The following is an 18,333-nucleotide window of genomic DNA, read 5'->3' on the forward strand; positions in this document are numbered from 1 at the left end:
GGATGGTTCTCACACTGTAGAATTGGGTAGAATTGGAGAGGTGGTAATCGTATTGTGGGAATGCTTGAGATTGGGGATTGTCTGAGCGGCATGAGGTGTGTGGTGGCACCATGGTGGTGGTGAATTGTGAAATTGTTAAGTCGTAGCCGAAACTGCATGCTTTAGGACATCACCCTTTCCTGGCACCTTACCCACAGGACTAGACAACACAAACAAGCGTTGTAAATCCTGGCCGCTAATCCCGTGAGAGATCTATACCTATTCAGACCCAGATTTGGGGTTCATGCATGCTTAGATTAAATGCTCCTGTCTGAACATGGATTTATCACACTCTCGTGCTGTCTCGCCTAAGGGCTTGTTGATGCAGCTGCCCTTTGGTATCAGCTGTGATTTAAGAATGCCGCAGAAGCCATCATTGCACTCGACTCAAGTGCACCCTAGCCTTTTGACCCATGCACAATAATTTATGTTTAACTGATATTTTCCAATATAACAATGGGGTAGGAATTACAGAGAGTGAGGAGGGAAAGAAAAAGGAGGAATGGTAGAAGAGACACAAACAAGGAGGGTAGAAGGATGGGGGGAAAGTTAAGAGGAAAGGTGGTAGGGAGACAGGTAGGAAACAATGTGAGAGAGGAAGGAAAGGAGGAGAGGAAAGATGCCCATGAAAGAAAGGGGAGAAAATGGAACGGGAAGCAAGAATAAAAGGAAGGAACAAAAGAAAAAAGGAAGAAGACAATCAAGAGTAAGGAAGGGAGAGAGGGATAAGGGAGTGATGGGTGATGGGAGGTGAGAAGGAAGGAACTGCTTGCTCCTCCTAGCTTACTCCAGTAATATAGACCAGCAGGTTGAGCGCTCGCTGGCGCTGCTGCGATCTATTCATGATCTGCAGGTAGCAGTTTCAAATCCTGGCAAGGCCATAGAAGAGGAATGTTATCACTTGTTTTCGCAAGTGTTTGCATAAAGCATTACATGCAACAAACACCATTAACCCTCCATAAGTAGCATTTTCTGTAAAGTTGTGTTTTGACATGATTCACGGATTAGGGTTTGATGGCCACTTTTTAAGGTGAGGGACACTTTTTTAGGTGTCCCGGCCCTTTTCTTTTCCCAGTCCAACCCTGGCCAAGGGAGGCCGGCCAGAGATTGACAGGAAAGGAGAGAGACGGTGTGCCGATGAGGAGAATCTCTGTCTCACTGGCATTCAGGCAGAGATCGTTGGGGGCACACCACTCTGGGATAGAAGACAGACAGTCAGAGATGAGAGAAGAGGTGGCAGAAGGGTGCCTGAAAACGAGCTGAGTGTCATCTGCATAGCACTGAAAGTTGGGGCAGAGAGCGGCAATGCAGTGGGCAAGAGGTGCCAGGTATTGGTTGAACAGCCATGGAGAGAGGTTAGATCCCTGTGGAACACCACAGGTAGAGAGAGAGATAGAGGAGATAAAGGACCCTAGTTGGACCCGGGAGGGTCGATTGGAGAAGAAAGAGGTCAGCCAGGCCAGGGCCTGATTGGTGATACGCAGGTTATTATGGAGCTGGTTGTGCTCGATGGCATGGTTGACCGTGTCAAAAGCAGAAGAGAGATCGAGTAAGATGCGGACAGAGGGGGTATTAGAGTCGAGGTTGGAGAGCAGGTCATTGCGGATGTTCAGGAGAGCAGTTTCTGTGCTTCTGGCTGCTCTGAAGCCAGACTGATGATCATGGAAACAGCCAACAGATTCAGTATGAAGATTAAGATGGGAGATGGCCAGCTTTTCCAGGAGTTTGCCCAGGAAAAGAGTGATGGAGATCGGGCAATAGTTAGCCGGGCAGGAGGGGTCGGCTGAGAGTTTCTTGAGAAGAGGGTGCACAAGAGAGAGCTTCAGGGGGGAAGGGAAGGCTCCTGTGGCGAAGGAGTAGTTGCAGAAGTCAGGCAGGGAAGGAGCAAGGGTGCCAATCTGGTCCTTGATGGTTTTAGAAGAACATGGGACAACCTGTTTTGATGAGACTTTCATAGATTGGACTTGTCTAGAAACCTTGATGGAGGACAGGCAGCGAAGGAAGGAAGAGAGGTGGCCACAGGGGGGGCAGAGGTAGAGCAGAGAGTAGAGGGAGGAGGGGGAGAGGACAATAGAAAGAACCGGATGTCCTGAGTTTTAGAGATGAAATGAGAAGCCAGGGCCGTGCAGAGGGCTTGGGAGGGGAGAGGAGAGATAGAGACTGCTGCAGGATTGGCCAGCTCCTTGCAGATTTTAAAGGGTTCGGCCGAGTTGTTGGATGCCGCAGAGACGCAGGCTTGGATGTGGGCTCTCTTCTTGGTGCGGACAGAGAGCCGGTATTGCATTTGGAGCAGGCGGCAGGCCAGTTTGTCAGAGGATGCACAGGAAGCTAGCCATTTCCTCTCAGCCACACTGCACTTGCGTTTAAGGGTGACGAGGTCTGAGGCGTACCAGGAGTTTCACTTGGCTTTGGGCTTCAAGCGGATCCTCATGACAGGGGCATGAACATCAATAGTATCAGAGATAGCAGATTGGAGCTTGGGAAGGGCTGTGTCAGGATGTGAGTCAGCCATAGGAGGAGGAGGGGTAAGAAAGTGGCGACGAAAGCATCAACATGCTGTCATGATGCCTACCCCTGGAGCACCAGGACAGACCCAGCACCCCCGGGAGCAGGCATCATGCCCTCGGGTAAAAGCCCAGCGGCCCTTAATAGGGGCTCTTTGGACTTTGATATGGACCATAGGCGCCAGGCTCATAATAGAGGGTGTTTGGTGCACTTACCTGACGCAGACCATGCTGCATGAAGCCTCAAGCCAAATGAGGCTTAGGAGGGACTATTTTATCAAAGGAACTATTTTACTTGGGTGGGGACCGTGGAAGAATACTTACCTGGAACTTCTTCCAAGGCTATTTAAACCATGCCCGGACTGCCACACGTGCTTCGCGTTGCTCTGCATCTAGCAGCTGAATGCTCACCGTGCCTGCTCCTGCATCTTGCCTCCAGCCACGCCCGCCTCGATCTTGGGATACCTGAAAGGAAGGAAGGGAAGAGAAAAGGTGAAAACCAAGAACTTAATCTAATTTCCTACCTGTCTCCGGAATCATCACGCCAGCGATCCTGAAGATAGACATTCTTTAAAAGCATTGCGCTACTTGTAGCAGCGCCGCGCATCACTCACCTGCCTCGTGGGCTCTTCACTATCCACCGCGGCCCTCTGGGCATTCCGCCACATCTCTGCACCTGCAGGGGAGAAGAAGAGACAAAAGGTGAGCAGGAGGAACAAATGAGGAAAGCCTGATTTTTCCGTCACAAGTCTTACCTGGCCATATTTGACGGAACCACTCCTCATTTCGTGTCGGCGCCACTCCTTGGCCTGGTACCGCACCCCAGCCCCTAAGGGGAAAAAAGAAAGACATTACTAGAGGGATTCAAAGACATTTAAAGGGATTATTTTATCACGAACTCACCTGAGTTTATCTCCGGCAATATCCCTTGAAGCATCACTTCAACTCTGCACCTGAAAATAAGGACAGATCGCAGGTTAAGAAAAGCAAACAAAGAGAAGACTCTACTCTGGAACTTTTTAAACTGCATACTTACGGCATTTCGCCTTCCGAAACCAGTGAAGTAACTGGTCAAATACACGCCCCTGCACCAGAAGCAGGATGGAGAGCTCATCTATTCAAACATTAAGGTGAGCCTTGATTGGGGATTTCGGAGGTGGTCAGAGAAGAGCAAAGGGGAGGTGGGAAGCAATCACAATACTCTGCAGTCAGTAAATCCCCTTTCTCCACCTACAGAAAGATTTTTCTACGGGCCAGACAAGCCAGATTTGGGGGTCCAGTTCAGTCGGTGTTTCGAATCCTGCGCATCACGCTTGAAGAGGTCACAGCAATCCAGACCAGGTCAGCGCCTCCGTGGGAGCCAGGTGAGCGTTACAGAACGCGAAGCCTTCCTACAAATTCCCACCCAGGCGCTATGGAAACTTCTGAGACTGATATGTTGGCCCAATTACTTGGGGAATTACGGGCCGAAGTACATGCCACTTGTCAAAAGACTAATGCCCTCAGGAGGGAACTAATCGTATCTAAGGAGCAAACTGATGACCTGGCTAGGCTAGGCAGGTATTGCAAGGTCAAGCTGGGCAAACCCCTCTACCTGGTTCCGGGGGGAATTCTGTTCCTGTGGCTCCAAGTAACCCTGTGCAAATCAATCTACCTGGAAATATGCCGCTGGCCCCACCTGAACGCTTTGCTGGGGACCCCAAACGGTTCGCTGTATTCATGATTTAATGTCGTTTGCATTTCCTATGCAGACCTAGGGCCTTCCCTAATGACCAGACCAAGGTAGCTTTTGTTTTGTCATACCTTAGCGGCTGTGCTGCCGATTGGTCAGTACCACTGGTTACTGAAGATGACCCAATCCTCCGGGATTTCCAAGGATTTCAAGCAAGCATGGAGAGATTATTTGCTCGACATTCTCAGGGACAAGCTCTGGATGATGAACTTCTATCCCTGCGACAGGGCAACCAAGACCTCCTCTCCTACATAGCAACCTTTAACAGACTAATCGTGGAAACTGGGTGGCCAGAGGATAAAAGAATCACATTATTCTATCGGGGTGTACGCGCAGAACTTAAAGATGTCTTGGCCCAAGTTGTAAATCCGCCCCAAGAATGCACAGAATATATAGACTTAGTGGTCCAATTGGATCACAGGCTCCAAAACCGAAAAGCGGATCGGTCCAAGTTTGAAACCCGGGTGTTGGTCAAGACCCACGTCACTCCCAAAGGTGCCGATGTCTCAGAGCCTATGCAAATTGGAGGGGTTAGAGGACCTTTAACCCAAAAGGAACGTGAAAGGAGGCGGCAGTTAAAATTATGTCTTTATTGTGGGAACTCTGGACACTTTCTACGAGATTGCCCGGCAAAACTGCCCAAGAAGCTGGTAGGAGCCGCTGATAAAAACCATGAAGACTCTGTTTCGGGAAACGACTCCGCCCGACAAGTGTAGGGGTCCGCTTGCCGAGCTTGAAAACTAACTCTCAGACCTCGCATTTCATTGTGCCAATGGTTCTCGTAGATCCGGAACAGCCTAAGCGGTTGCATGCAATAAAGGCATACATCGATAGTGGGGCTATAGGAAACTATGTGGATCGTGAATTGGTCTCTAGGATTAACCTCCCTCTGTGTCCAAAAACCATCAAAGATGTCATCACCACAGTCGATGGAACTGAAATTGTCTCAAATATTCCACTACTGAGGTGACTCTTATTGGTCCGGACGGCCATCGGGAGGCAGTTGTGTTTGACGTAATCAAGGCCCCACAGTTTCAGGTTATTCTTGGAATTCCATGGTTAGAGACACATAATCCTAGAATTGATTGGCGAGCAAAGAGAATAACCTTCCCGGATTGTGCACAAACCTGTTACCCAGAAAATCTGAAGATTAGTCTAGCATCTGTAACCTCTGTCTCCATGCAACTACCTCCGGAATACCAAGACTTTCAGGACGTCTTCCAAAAGGAACAGGCCAACATGTTACCCCCCCACAGATCGTACGATTGCCAAATCGATCTGGTGCCCGGTGCACAACCCCCTTGTAGCAGGATTTATGCCCTTACTGAACCTGAGAACCGGCATTTCAGACAATATTTAGATCAATACCTAGCCAATGGTTTCATTCGCCCGTCAAAGTCCCCGGCATCCTCGGCTTTGTTCTTCGTGCCCAAAAAAGACGGCGACCTTAGAACTTGTATCGACTACCGCGCATTGAACCAGATAACGGTTAAAAACCGTTACCCTCTGCCTTTGATCCCTGAACTCCTTGACCAGGTGAAGGACGCTTGCGTATACACCAAGTTAGACCTCCGGGGGACTTATCATCTGGTGCGAGTAAAAGAAGGCGACGAATGGAAAACGGCCTTCCGTACAAAATATGGTTTATTCGAATACCAGGTGATGCCTTTTGGGTTCGGCAACGCGCCTGCTGCCTTCCAATTCTTCATGAACGATGTCCTTCGGGAACTTATCGATGTTTGTGTTGTCGTATATATCGATGACATTCTTGTGTACTCCTCTTCGGAATCTGATCACAGAAAGCATGTCCGGGCTGTCCTTGAGAAATTGCGCCAGCACAAACTGTTTGCTAAGCTGGAAAAGTGTGTTTTCCATACCACCGAGGTGGAGTTTCTTGGATTCATCCTGACACCTAATGGGGTCCGAATGGACTCACGGAAAGTGGAGGCCATCCTCAAATGGCCATCTCCTAGCTCGGTAAAAGGGATCCAAAGCATGCTTGGTTTTGCCAATTTTTATCGCAGATTTATTCCGGAATTTTCACGTGTGGTACAACCCATCACTGCACTTTTGCGGAAAAATAAACGTTTCGAATGGACCAAGGAAGCCGAACAGGCCTTTCAGGAATTGAAAGCTAAATTCACGTCTGCACCTATTTTGAAGCACCCGCGTCCCGATCTCCCATACATAGTCGAAACTGACGCGTCCAGTTTAGCCATGGGAGCTGTCCTGTCTCAGAGAGACTCTGAAACCAACCAACTGCATCCTGTAGCATTTTGGTCCAGAAAGTTCTCACCGCCTGAGGTAAATTATACAATTACCGATAAGGAATTATTAGCCATTAAGTCCGCCTTTAAGGCCTGGCGGCATTATCTTCTTGGCGCCAGGCACACCATCACCGTGATCACTGATCACCGAAATTTACAATATTTAAAGACTGCCAAGGCTCAATCATCACATCAGCTCTGATGGGCTTTGTTCTTTGCTGAGTTTGATTTCGTAATCACTTACCGTCCCGGCTGTAAGAATGGCAAAGCAGACGCACTATCTAGAATAGGAATGGGAGAAATAGACACTAATTCAGAACCTGTGCCGATCATTCCCGAACAAAGAATTTTGGGATTAACCTCCTTATAAACCTTTGAAGACATTCAAGCACGAGTAAAACAACTCCTAGACTCTACCGCCTTGCAGGATTGGATCCAAAGGGGGTCTTACTTTTCGGTCAACGATGGCCTACCTTACTTCCAAGGACGCTTATTTCTGCCAGAAAAGGAATTACAAGAACTGGTTATTTCCCGTCATCATGATACCCTGATGGAAGGACATCCTGGCATTGCCAAAACAGAGGAAAAACTTAAACGACAATTCTGGTGGCCTTCCTGGCGAAAGGATATTACATCTTTCGTGATGTCCTGTGGAGTTTGCGCCCAAAACAAAGGCCAAAAGACAAATTCGCCGGTCTTCTTCAGCCTTTAGACATTCCACCAGCGCCTTGGCACACCTTGTCACTAGATTTTATCACGGACCTGCCCCCTTGTAATGGATACAATACTATTCTGGTTGTGGTGGATCTATTTTCTAAAATGGCTCATTTTATTCCGCTGAAAGGATTACCTTCAGCTTCAGTCCTTGCTAAGGAATTCCTCGAAAAATATCATCCGCTTGCATGGATTCCCGTCCATATTAGTCTCCGACCGGGGAAGCCAGTTTATTTCACATTTTTGGAAAAGGTGTTGTCAACTGGCACAAATCGACGTAAGACTCTCAACCAGCCATCACCCACAGACCGATGGTCAGACGGAGAGAACGAACCAGACCCTTGAACAATACCTACGGTGTATGTTGCACCAATCGGAGGGTAATTGGAAGGATTTGTTATGGGTGGCCGAATATGCATACAATAACTCGGTGCACGCTGGAACTGGACAAAGCCCCTTTTACACCCTATATGGACATCACGCTCGTACTTCAGATCTGGACTCTCCTCTGAGCTTTGAAATGCCCGCAGTAGATCATTTGCATTCCACTATAACTCAAGCATTCAAGAATGCAACTGCCCATTTGCAACAAGCGAAAGAAAAATACAAGAAAAATGCAGATCTGCATCGGAAGGAGGCGCCTTCATACCAAATAGGAGACCAAGTATGGTTGGCTACCAAACATTTATTACTCAAGGGACCTCAGACTTTTAATCCAAGGTATTTGGGCCCTTATTCGATCAAATCTATCATTAATCCAGTGGCAGTCAAGCACGATCTGCCAGCTAACATGCAGATTCATCCCGTTTTTCATGTGTCACTTTTGAAACCAGTGCAACCAGGAACCAGATTAATAAAGCCACCAATTCAGATAGATGGGGAGCCTGAATTCGAGGTGAAGAACATTTTGGATTCTAAAATTTCAAAATCAAAACTTTTCTATCTAATTGATTGGAAAGGGTACGGACCTCAGGAAAGATCTTGGGAACCCAGCGACCACGTACATGCACCTCGGCTGGTAAAAATGTTCCATTGGGATTTCCCAAACAAACCGAAACCTCCAGAGGGAAGGACCTTGGGAGGGGCCTTGGGGGGGAGTGCTGTCATGATGCCTACCCCCGGAGCACCAGGACAGGCCCAGCACCCCCGGGAGCAGGCATCATGCCCTCGGGTAAAAGCCCAGCGGCCCCTAATAGGGGCTCTTTGGACTTTGTCCTGGCGCCTTTGGCGCCAGGCTCATGTTGGAAATCAGTCCTGGCGCCATAGGCGCCAGGCTCATAAAAGAGGGTGTTTGGTGCACTTACCTGACGCAGACCATGCTGCATGAAGCCTCAAGCCAAATGAGGCTTAGGAGGGACTATTTTATCAAAGGAACTATTTTACTTGGATGGGGACCGTGGAAGAATACTTACCTGGAACTTCTTCCAAGGCTATTTAAACCATGCCCGGACTGCCACACGTGCTTCGCGTTGCTCTGCATCTAGCAGCTGAACGCTCACTGTGCCTGCTCCTGCATCTTGCCTCCAGCCACGCCCGCCTCGATCTTGGGATACCTGAAAGGAAGGAAGGGAAGAGAAAAGGTGAAAACCAAGAACTTCATCTAATTTCCTATCTGTCTCCGGAATCATCACGCCAGCGATTCTGAAGATAGACATTCTTTAAAAGCATCGCGCTACTTGTAGCAGCGCCGCGCATCACTCACCTGCCTCGTGGGCTCTTCACTATCCACCGCGACCCTCTGGGCATTCCGCCACATCTCTGCACCTGCAGGGGAGAAGAAGAGACAAAAGGTGAGCAGGAGGAACAAATGAGGAAAGCCTGATTTTTCCGTCACAAGACTTACCTGGCCATATTTGACGGAACCACTCCTCATTTCGGGTCGGCCCCACTCCTTGGCCTGGTACCGCACCCCGGCCCCTAAGGGGAAAAAAGAAAGACATTACTAGAGGGATTCAAAGACATTTAAAGGGATTATTTTATCACAAACTCACCTGAGTTTATCTTCGGCAATATCCCTTGAAGCATCACTTCCACTCTGCACCTGAAAATAAGGACAGATCGCAGGTTAAGAAAAGCAAACAAAGAGAAGACTCTACTCTGGAACTTTTTAAACTGCATACTTACGGCATTTCGCCTTCCGAAACCAGTGAAGTAACTGGTCAAATACGCGCCCCTGCACCAGAAGCAGGATGGAGAGCTCATCTATTCAAACATTAAGGTGAGCCTTGATTGGGGATTTCAGAGGTGGTCAGAGAAGAGCAAAGGGGAGGTGGGAAGCAATCACAATACTCTTCAGTCAGTAAATCCCCTTTCTCCACCTACAGAAAGATTTTTCTACGGGCCAGACAAGCCAGATATGGGGGTCCAGTTCAGTCGGTGTTTCGAATCCTGCGCATTACGCTTGAAGAGGTCACAGCAATCCAGACCAGGTCAGCACCTCCGTGGGAGCCAGGTGAGCGTTACACATACACACGCTTCATAGGTCAGATAACCAAGAAGGTAGGTGGCTGGAGTTGGCTTGGCCTGAGGGGTAGATAGGGTGAGATGGGAGGAAAGGAGAAAGTGATCATGCCAGGATAAAGGAGTGGTGAGAGGGATAGATAGGGGAAGGTCTGAAGGGATCAGAACATCCAGAGTGTGCCCTGCAGAGTGTGCCCTGCAGAGTGAGTCAGGCCGGAGGGGAGAATAGAAACAGAGAGTCTCAGAGGCTGCGAAAGAGTCCAGAGGAAGGACAGGAAGCATCCAGGTGGATGTTGAAGTCTCCAAGAAGAAGGAGTTGAGTGGTCGAAGCCAGGAGGGAGGAGGAGAGGTTCCCCCACTCAGAGAGGAAGGAGGAGATCTAACCAGGTGGCTGATAGATGGTAGCCAGATTAAGAGAGTGGCCAGGAGAGAGAGAAAGCCTACAGACAAGGAATTCGAAAGAGGAGTAGGCCTGCGTAGGAGTTACAGAGGCAGGAATCCACTCTGGGAAGATCAGGGCTACACCCCCTCTGGAATGGTTGGATCTGGGCACAGAGAGGATCTTGTAGCCATCAGGGAGGAGAATGTCAAAGCTTGTGACAGAGCTGGCTGTGAACCATGTCTCAGTGAGACCGAGGACATTGAGACCGAGGAAGAGGCGGCAGATGTCAGAGGAGTGTTTGACAGCTGAGCGAGAGTTGAGAGTGGCAATAAGGAGAAGGTTGCCATCCTTGAAAGACTTCCGTGGAGGGGTACAAATCAGAGGTATGCCCTGCAGAGGTGTAGAAGGAGACCAAGGGGGAGTAGAAGAGGAAGAAGGAGAGGACAAGATAGCTAAAGAGGAGACAGAGGTGGGAGGCAAGGTAGCCGTGGAAGGGAGATAAGGGACAGCAGGAGAAGAAAGAAAATTGATGAGGTGCGGGAAACATCTATCAAAGAGGAGAAGGTTGGCCTGAGGGCCTTGGACCAAGATGGTAACATTCAGGTAAACATTAATGATGACCTACTGTGTGCCACCATTAAAGGGAGAAGAAAAGAAATGAGAAAGTACAGAGACAATATGAAGAGTCCATAGGTCTGGCGAGGGAACGACAAAGAGGATGTCAGTGAGGGTCTGTCTGTAGGAAGCACTGGTATAGTTGTTATTGATAGGGAGGCCTGGGTTTGAGACCAGGATGTCCTTTTTAAACTTCTTCCTACCAGACTTATTAAGGAGAGCAGGATAGTCGATAGAGAAGCAGTTAGAAAAGATAGGAAAAACACAGAGCACCATAGAGTAGGTGGGGGAGAGGAGAGATGAAGAGGGGGATGGGAGGGTGGAGGTAAGGGGGGAAACACTAGGGCAGGACACACATAGGGGTACAAGCAGACGAGACAGAGAGGGATGAAACAATAGTGGTCAACTGACCAATACAACAAAAGCTCACACAATAGTAGAACAGTTTGCTAGATGCAGGGCCGGTCTTTGCGTCAGGCAGCCCAGGCGGCTGCCTGACGTCAGTCAGCCTCTAGGGGGCGCTGCACCAGCAGTCCACAGTGCTAGATTACACTTGTAACACATTTCCTAACATTATAAAAATGAATGTGCCTGTTCATTTTTATAATGTTAGGAAACTAACGTGTTGCACGTGTATTCTACCACTGGCACTGCTGTAGGCTGTGGCCTGGGCTAGGGCAGTTTCTAGTTCATTTGGTGCCCAGGGCGAAACACTAGGAATGCACCCGCCCCCGCATCCCATCCCATGCACCACTCCCACCGCACCACGCGCACCACTCCCACCGCACACCGCGCACCTCTCCAACTGCACCCTGCACGCCATTTCCAAATTACACCGTTAAGGAACTCCTACCCAAAGTCAAACAGTCTGTCACACAAGGAATGAATTGCCATTTGCAACGGTGGGCCACTTTTTCACTGGAGCCCAAGACAATTTTATGCCCCAGTCCCACTTAGGCTGCAGATAATGAGGACTGGGCACACCAACCAGGAGACCATGAATATGGCACAGGATGCAGTATATACAGCCAACAAAGAACACAAGATGCTTAAGGGGGTCTGGAGGCAACATAAGCCAAAAGGGCAATGACAAGGAGACACCAGAACCCAATAAACAATCACTTTAAGATTCTTTGAATGGGAATCAAGGGTTATGCTTTGATACAGTAAAGTCTTGACTGCTGTAAGGATACATGGACCATGATTATTTATTTATTCATGCAATGTTTGTCGGGTACCTGCATATTTATTTATTTATGCAATGTGTGTCGGATACAGGTATCCGACAAACATTGCATAAATAAATAAATTATCCATCTCCATGTACCCGACAAACATTGCATAAATAAATAAATAAACCGGTTCGCAGCTTAAAGAATATTTACTCAGCAACACTGGTCAAAACTATTATCTGCATAGTGCAGTTAACTCCTCACTAGTGCCATGGAAGTGGTTTAAAGTGTAATTGATATATAGTTTGGAAAAGAAGCGGCATGAAAGAAATAGCACTGCTTTAAACTATTATTTTGGCAATTTTCTGGGCTTGCAGGGACGTACCATGGGCCCAAACGGGTCTCCGTTTGTACCGTGTCGGGGCCCACGGTGCGTTCCTGCAAAGCACGCCCACCCCCCACTGCACCTCTCCTCCCATCTCAATGCCAGCACGAAACTATTTAGTGACTAACTGGCCACCATTAGCAGTTTCCTGCCGGCATTGTGATGGAATGGGCTGGTCTTAGCTGCAGGGGGACCTAAAGTGTTTTTATTGGTGTGCTTATGCCCCCCACCCAAAGTGGCACAAAAGTGGTCAGAGGGAGCCTTTAACTTCTGTAATGTCACGTAGTACTTTTGTACTACGTGATATTACAGTCGGAAGGGGCAGCGCCAGCACCTGACCTGCGGAACTTTCCCCACATCAATGCGCCGCCCGACAAACTGGGAAAGTCCATCCCCTCCAGAGGCTCCAGGGACCGGGGCAATTGCGCCATCCGGGGCTATTGTGACCCGGGCAGTTGCCCGCCTTGTCCGGGCCAAGAATCGGGCCTGGCCTCGGCCCTCAGGCAGGGCAATTGGCATATAAATTAGCAACATTTGTTGCTTTATTACCTTCCCCCAGCCCCGGGTTGCGCCGGCGCTGCTGGCGCCAGCCAGGCCCATGGGCGCACGTGCAGTGTGCCCTCCTCCAGGCTATGGGCGCGCACTGACACTGAAGTGTCGATCGATTGGGGCTGGCTGGTGTTGTCGGACCCGGACATTACAGCAAAGAGGAGTGAGTGGGTCACTAAATCCTGAAGTTGTTCCCATCACAAGCACACACTGCCAAGCAGCAGCAGAATCAGCAAATACAAACAGTTGCTGGATCCTGCCCTCACTGATTGGCCTTGTTTCAGGAAACCCAGCAGTAACTACAGCCTGCCGTGGCAAGCACACTTCTTTCCTCCTGCTCCCGTCCTCGCAGGTGAGGCCCATTGCTGCATAGGCATTTTATTTATTTTAAAATGGTATTGCAGAGATTACTGGGCCATCCAAGAACAGCCTCTGGAGGCCAGAAAGCTAGACACTTTTGTCAAGGCTCAAGTAGTCATGAAAAAGGAAGCGAGCACTGGTGGTGGACACTCCTCAGGAGATCAAAAGGCTGGTTCTCGAAAGACCTGGGCAGAGTGTCACCGTCAGCAGATCTTAGACAGTTGCACGTTCCTGCAGGGTTGGATTGGTCGGTCCATTGGCCGGGCCAAAATCACTTTGAGGGCGAGGCCCTGTGGGCCCGTACCACGCTTGGGCCGGTTTGGGGGTTACTACGCCCCCCTAGTTCCCGCTCCCGAGCATATTGTTCGTCTTTCCCTCTTCCCTGGGCATGCACTGCTGACTTTATTTTAGTGCAAGAGTTTCATACATTTCACTGTTCGCTCAGACTTGTCTTATACTCTACTTTGTTGTTGTGCTTCTTTTGTTTGGAATAGCAATCACGCTAGTCTAACGAGATAAACAAACACCTACACGAACGCGCCTTGTGAATGATGGTGTGAAGGATGGATGCAGGCGCTGGACCAAAAGCTGAGCGAAGTCTGCACAGCAGCTGGCTTGGGAAAGCAACTCAGCAACTACAGTAGAAACGTCTCCGTGGACGGTTGGCCCGTCTTCCGTATAATGCAAATACCCAGACTTGCAGGATGCATGCTTCACTTTCTTTGTTCCATTGGGGGCGACATGCTGTAGCATCAATTCATGGCCTTTAAAATACCCTGCACGGTGCAGCTTCCAATCTCCTTTAACACAAACGCTGGGAAATGGCCATGACTAGTTAACGCCACATTAATCAAAGCCAGGTCTCCAAAGAATGGTTCAAGTGTTAGGGAATCACCTGCTCACACTTTCTGTCATGCGACCAACCAGTGCGCAAAAGATGTTTCAGAGCGTGGGGCTCTTGATGCCACCCATTTCTGCATTTGATACACCAGCAGCTAAACACACCCTTGGGAGGCAGCTCCTTCTGCATAGTCCATGTCTCTCCCAAGCTCGAGACAATATTCTTTACCATAATGGAGAATGTGAGAAAGCGCAGGGCTGCATGGCTGGGGGGTGAGGGTGGAGGGCAAAGCGCACTATGCTTGGGGTACACTGGAGATGCTTCCCCTGATACCCACAGTACTCCAAGTCCCTTGAAATGAAATTTGTCTATACACTGCACAATGTGCAAGGGCCGCTGTTATTCAAGCAGCACGAGACTAGTAATTTGCAAAAAGTAAACTTAACGAGCCCCAAGAAAAGGTATCTTCCACCCTTTAAGAATTTGATTGTTTTTGTTTTTATGTTGGGATGGTAGATATCGTTTTTCTTTGCGATTTTACAGTTTCATGGTGCTGTCGGGAGCTAAAATGAGCAATCACGAAGGAAGCATTTAAGAATTTTGAGAGTTCACAAGCATGAGCAAAACAAACCCCAATACTCGAACTGCCATTTCTCTGCCGCGGTAATGCACTGCAGTGTGTTTCAATGTAAAGTCCACATTGTAATGTCCTAATTTTAGAACGCCACCTCTCCAACATTAACATTGGGAGCTATGTTGAATTGTACATGCATGTTTACTCTCTGCATATGTTTAAAGTAGACTTTACCACTCACATGGAGTAGTGATATTGTTTACGTGTGTCCCTCCTAAATATATTTAACTTCCCATGAAATATTTGATTCAATACATATTGCATAAATGCATGTATTTTAATGCTGAGATAGACGGGCTTGTTCAGCTATCGGTGGGTATGTTGCTGGTGCTTGTTCTTGGAGGTTTGAGTAACACTGTTCAAGAGCAGTTCATCACCTTTTGAATGAATGAATGAATGATTGTTTATTTGTATAGCGCCTATACACAATGTGTTTCAAAGCGCTTCAAGTAAGGAAGGGAACAAGGAAGAAAAACATTTACATTCTTACAGGTCCTTGAACAAATCAGAATGTGAGAAAGCCATCATATCATACCAGATAGTACAAGTGCATGGAACAATAAGGGAGAGGCGGGGAAGGAAAAAAGGAGACAAAACTAGCAGTAGCATTACTATGCCTGGCGACAATTGTTGCAGTGCAAGAGTGACAAGAGGAGGGGGAGGAGGGCTGGTGAGGGTGGGAGTAGAGGGGAAGGGAGAGGTAACAGAACAAATGACTATCGTAAGGGTCAGCGACTGACCAAGGTAGTGCTGGGGAGGGCGAGGATGGAGAAGACAAAGGGGAACAGGGGCAGAAAGACAAGCTATTATCAGATGTGAAGGACAATGATACAAGTAAGTGCTAAGACTGGCTAAATGTTTGAGGGCATACGAATGACATTAGTGTAGATCTGAAATTGTCGATTCTCTGACCTGAGTCACAGCAGCAAACTGGTCACTGTTACTAAAAATGAAAGAGCAAAAGCAGACTAACATAACCAGGCCTGTTCGGGTTTGACCCTCTTATTGTTGCTTTCTGAGGTTCATGAAATTCAGCAGATGCCAGCATTGACAATTTTGTTAACTCTTAGTCCCCACTCCCGCTGCTCAGCCCATGCCACATGCATGAGATCAGAGGTCGGGGGAGGGGGGCGCCAACGATGCATCCCGCCTTGGGTGCAATCTGTTGTAAAACCGGCCCTGGCTAGATGGACAAAGTAGTTGGAAAATGAGAACCTGGAGGAAGGAAGAATGCAGCGGAAACACCCAGCATTACAATGTAAGACAGGGCAGTCAGTGAGGCGAACACAAAACCACACAACGAATAGCAAGAAGATAGCAGCCTTTGTGTGGCAAACTGCGGCGAGTGATTGGATTTTAGTGGTTATTAGTTCTTCTTAAACTTGTTGGTGCTGCCTACATTTTGGTTTGCTGCTCTAAGGGCTGCACAGAGCTAATAGAAGTACTCAAATGAAGGATACAAACACTGTTGCCAGGCGCTCCTAACATACATTTATTTAGTAGTAACTGTTATCTTCACAGCTTAGTTGTATATCTTTCTCAACTTCTTAAGGTTAACATCAATGCCCTCAACATGTGTTTCGCCACTTTACATTAGTGGTTCATCAGGAGGGAAAGTGAATTTGTACAGTCGCTGAAAAGTAAAAATGGTGAACAAGAAATAAAACTTATTTCCAATATTTGTGGTTTAGTATTTTCAAAATATATATCTAATAGACAAGAATTTTTTTGCATATATGTGAGTGCTGCATTTAAAGTTTCAATGCATTTTATACCAAAAAATATTTTTCTTAAGAGAAGAAAAGCATTGAGACATTCTGTTTAGAAAAAAAACATTGAAAACGTCATGATTTGAAAACTATATATATATATATATGTGGTACACAGCTTAATGTCATATTTTAGTAAGAAGAGCTACATTAGGGTTGTGCTTACTGTTTTAGTGATTGTCCTCTTGTTATGGAAGTAGTGATATTGTCATATGTGTCTTCAATTGAATTAGTTCACTTGGTTTGCATTATAATTCTTAAATGTATCTTTTTGCAGGAAAGAATCCTGTGAGCTTCTTATAGTGGTAGACAGTTCCTGCAGATTGTATACATTTTAGGTTATACTTAGAGACTATAAACTTAAAGTTTGCAAATCTCTGCAAGTAAATAGTAAAATGATGAGGTTGGGTATAAGATTGAGGCAAGATTGTTGGCTGCAGCATATGAGGAAACCTTTACTAATCTGCTGGATCGGGTCGCTCCACTTAAATCTAAAACTATCAGGGAAAAGACCAATAAGCAGAAATGGTTCACCCCAGCCCTTGCTGCTCGTCAACAAGAAAAAAGAAGGGCAGAGAGAGTGTGGGAAAAAGAACGGACACAAGAGAATAAAACCATCTGGAAGTCACTTGATAAACTATACCGTAATGAAATTATACTTGCTAAAAAGAACTTTTACGACAACCAGATTGAAATTCTAACAATGATTCAAAAAAGCTCTTTGACATTTTTTTAGAGATTTAGAGAAACCCAGGGCCCAATTAAATCAATTTATTCCCCAAACAACAGCCACTGAAGATCAAAACAGCGCATGATAACATCAGGAAGAATATGGAACATCCACACTATTTTTTTTTTTTTTTTTTTTATTTGTTTGTAATTCATAGAATTGAATTTTTACAAAAGGTTGAAGACAGCAACAGCAACAAGTGTGATGCGCCTCGAGCTTTCGTGTCGTTGTGTCAGATTCCGTTAGGATCAGGACTGCCCCTTTCAGTTCAGTAGAGTGTATAAGAAATGTAAGTGTAGACTCAGATGGGCGTAGGTGTCCGGGGGGGAACAGGTGTCGAAGGATCTAGATCTTCTTTATTCAACATTTTTGAAGGGGGAGTCGATCCTTTGGGAACTGTGCTCTCGCTCGTAGTTTGTGAGCTGGAACTGATCATTTCAAGGGCAGTTTCCAGGATTTTGACAGTCGCAATTGTCCATCTGGTTATTTCCCCCGACATTAACCTGTTCCACCAAATAAGTTCTTCTTCCTCTCCGAAAGACGAGTGTTCACAGATTAGTGTCGGCAGATAGGTGGCTCGAATTTTTCTCACGTTAGGTCATTCAAGTAAGAGATGTTTGATTGATTCTGTCGTGGCAGAGTTATGGCAAAGGCGACAGGTAATGTCAGGCGAACTGGATCTAATTGCTAAGATTTCTCTCGTCGGCAGGAGGTTGAAACGAGCTCTCATGAAGAGTTTTCTTAGCTGTTGGCTTGGAAACTTAGAACAGTATGGTATGGGTACCTTGAGTCTATTAAAGGTAGGTGGGAGATCTTTGGTCAGTTTATTTGATTGAGCTTTTGACAAGGTCAGTATCCAATCCTGATCCTTTAACTTTCTTTTTACTCTTTCAGGATTTTGCTTAAGATCTTCCACTGAGCATGCGATATCTGCTAGCTTCCCTTTTAAGTTTTCTGACCATGCATTTAGATTTGTTGTTCGCTGCTTTAAGATTTCATCAGCGACGATTTTGTAGATTAATGGGCTGTCTGGTATTAAGGTGTTTCTGAAGAGAGTGAGAGCGTGTTGCATCACCGTTGCTTCTAACGACTGTAGGCCCAAATCTCGTCTGATGAGATCCATCGAGGTGGAAGTTTGGAATGGTCAACGATGCTCCCATACCGTATGTGAGTGTAGGCA

This window comes from Ambystoma mexicanum, unplaced genomic scaffold (genome assembly GCF_040938575.1).
Source record: "Ambystoma mexicanum isolate Mex_15411 unplaced genomic scaffold, UKY_AmexF1_1 Mex_scaf82, whole genome shotgun sequence".
NCBI lineage: Eukaryota > Metazoa > Chordata > Amphibia > Caudata > Ambystomatidae > Ambystoma > Ambystoma mexicanum.